Raw genomic sequence first — 3,407 nt, forward strand, 5'->3', positions numbered from 1 at the left:
GACTTCACGCTGTACTGGCCAGGGCTGGCCATGTTGGCAGCACCCAGCAGCCTTCAGCATCCAGCCCACCCCTCCAGCCCAGAAGGAGGATCCACACCTTTTAGGAAAAATGGGGACCCTGTCCTATGGCCTGAGTTCCCACTGCTCTGCCAGCACTGGAGCGTGGCCTGGGGCAGATGACTTCACTTCTCTGAGCCTCGGTTTCCACAAGCTGAGATGCCACCACTCAGGGCTGTTCTGATCATGAGACAGCACTGCATTTAGAAAGATCCAGGCACAGCCTGGCACTCAAAAGAACTCGGCGTGGCCATCTGTAGCTTCCAAAGGCTTCTTGAGGCCCCTGTGTGCCTTTCCAAAGCACTTCTACACCTGAGACCTCATTAACCAGCACAAGACCCTGGGGAAGAGCAAGACAGCCAGTGTCACCGTACTTGTCAGATGGCAGACCCAGACCCAAAGAGGGTAGTGACTTGGAAATACACAGCAAGCTGGAGGCAGGGCTCAGAGGACTCACGCTCTGCTTCCTTCTCCCACACTAGCTTCAATGTGAAGCCACCCCTACCCCAAATAGTGTTCCCTGGGCAGCCTTAAGGGTCTTGCTGTGGCTATGTGGCCTCTCTGTGCCACACACTGGCCCTTCCAGAGCTTTACTCCTCCTGGGCAGCCCTTCCCCCAGTCTTTTCCCTGTGACATATGCAGGGGTCTTGGGCTGCCAGGACCATTTAGAGCCAGAGCTCCCAAGGCTTGGAGACTGGGACCTGCCTCTTGAGGTCTCCTAGAATCCCCAAGGCAGAAGCTGAGACCTGGTTCCCGGTGCTGCGGTGGAGAGCAGGGGTAGGGGGGCGCACGTGGCCGTGCTACCCGGGCGGTGATGTCAGGACCCGCCGCGCCCCGGTCCCAGCACGTTCGTTTCTCAGAGAGGGAAACAAAGCGTCCTGCGCATTCCTGCGCGCTGACTCATTGCTGTCACGTAGCGCGCTGCTGAAGCCACAGCTTTGCCCAAAATTGGTCGGCAGGCGAGGGCGGGCCCAGCAGGGCACCCAGCAGGTCCCCAGCTGGCTCCCTGCTCCACGCTTGCAGCGGCAGCTTTGTGCTCTGTCCCCAGCCAGAGGATTTCCCAAAACAGGCATGAAAGGAAGAGACAGAAGAGACCCCTGCCGGTTCTGCCAGGGCCGGGGAGGGAGGGTCAGGCAGCAGGGCCACCGCGTGGGAATGGAAGGGTGAGCAGGGTGCTGGTGGTGAGCTGAGGGTCGATCCAAGCTCCAGAGCACTGCTTGTCTTTGAGCTTCCATTTCCCCATCTGCTAAATGAGGATGTGCAGGGCACCGTTGTAAGCACTAGATAAGAGCTATTTCACCTAATTCTTACACCAACCCTATGAGGAAGTTTCTAATCACATTTTACAGATCAGGAAATTGAAGCAGGACACTGATTTTCTTGAGGTCACATACTAATGAGCTGCGAGCTAGGATTTGAACCCAGGTTTTAAGGTTCCAGAATCAGCATGCATCCCTTATATGCTAAAGTGCACAGTGCAGTCTGGCACACAGAATGTGCCATTCCTGGTCCCTGCCTTTTAGTGGTTAAGACAAGGTCTCTCACTTCAGCTCATCAAACCTCCATTCATTCACCTATAAAGTGGGTGCCTGCGAAGGCCGCCCTCCTGGGGTGGTCGGAGAAATTACAAGTGAGCATCCAAGTATATTGATGGAAGGAAGAGGAAAAGGTGGATTTGGTTCAACAACCCTTCCTCCCTGCACCCCTCGTCATCTGGGCCAACATCAAGGTACTGAGAGAAGCCAAGCTAAGCCTGGTGTCACCAGCCAGGCCAGGCCACACTGGGAAGGGCCTTCTTAGGGCAGCCACGAGGCTTGGGAGCACTGAGCTACCCGAGCTTCTTAGAAAAATGAAGCAGAAGGAAGATTCCTACTATGATCCCTCTGTCAGCCTGGCCTCTTTCCCCATGGCAACCTGGTTTCAAAGAAGGGGGATCCCTTTGGATCAGAGGCCTGCCCTGAGTTTGCAGGAATGAGGTAGCCAGCAGGTGGCCTTTTTCTCAGGTGGCCAGACCGGGCAGCTCTTCTCCAGGCTGTGGTATCACCCACCAGAGGCTCATCTGAGAGTCCAGAGAATGCCCTGAAAGGACTGGTTTGGGTCCCACCCGTCCTGCACCTCCACAGCACAAATGCAAGCTGAGCCCATTTGACCTCAGGAAAAGGTTAGCTCCTAGCTGGGTATGCAAGGCCTGTGGTCTGGCCTCCAAGCTCCCGTCTCATCACTGAGTCCCTCAAACTGTTCACTCCAGCTTCCATGCCACACTCTTCCAAGCCACCAGCCTTTCCCCAGGCTCTTCCTAATACTTGGAATGCTTTCTGTACCTTCACAGCCTGGCTTGAACATCTCTTCTGCTGGAAAGCCTTCCTGACCCTCCAGGCAGAGACAAACACTCCCTCTTCTGGGGTCCTGGAGCTCCCTGTTTATCTTTCCCATTCAGACAACACAGAACCAAGCACAGAACACACACTGGTCCTTTGGCCCAGAGTTTTCATTACAGGCCCTCTACACTCCCAGGTCCTTATCCCAGACAAACACCAATGCCTTTGGGGCCCCTTTCTCCAAATCCAGCCTGGGCCAGAGACCCACAGACACAGCCCAGTTCTGACACAGAGCAAGCTCAGAATGTTTGCTGCATGATGGCAGAGGGTACAACCTTGCTCCCTGAAGACCTTTCTCTTCTCTTCCTGTCTGTGTCAACTCAAACAGCTTATGCAGCCTCTCTGAACCTTATTCTCAGGCCCTGCCCTCCCTTGCCTGCTTTCCAGGCCCGTTTGAAGGATCAGATGAATGAAGGCAGAGAGACTGTTTGGCACGTGGGCACATCTCTCCACGTAGCTGTCATTATCACCCGGTCATTATTATGAACCTGCCTCGTGCCCGAGGCTTGGGTTTCAAGGCTGGGTGACAAGCGAGCAGACAGGTGATGAACTCAGAAGCAGCCACAGCCCCTGGCTGACTCAAGCTGACAAGACATCAGGAGAAATGATTGTTCTATGGTCAGCCTGAGATAGCCTAGCTCTGGCCCTCCCTTCCCCACCCCCAGGATTCACCCAAATCTGAGGCCATGAGGCCTTCCAGGCCCATTCAGGGCCTCTTATCTGGAGAGATAAAGGCCCCCTCCTCTTGGATGGCGCATCCATTCAGGTGGCTGCTGTGTGACCTTGGCAACTCTCACTGTCTCTGGACCAACCTTGGGGAGTGCTGAGTGGGGGGCAGGCAGTGGCCTCACAAGCTCCTAGGCATGTCTTCCAGGCAGGCATGGTGGCAGGTGGCAGAGGGGGTGGAGAGCCCCCTGCTGCTTCTGGGTCCCAGAGGAACAGGTCCTGCTTTCTTCCTCCCTGATATCTGGC

This window comes from Pteropus vampyrus, unplaced genomic scaffold (genome assembly GCF_000151845.1).
Source record: "Pteropus vampyrus isolate Shadow unplaced genomic scaffold, Pvam_2.0 Scaffold326, whole genome shotgun sequence".
Lineage (NCBI taxonomy): Eukaryota > Metazoa > Chordata > Mammalia > Chiroptera > Pteropodidae > Pteropus > Pteropus vampyrus.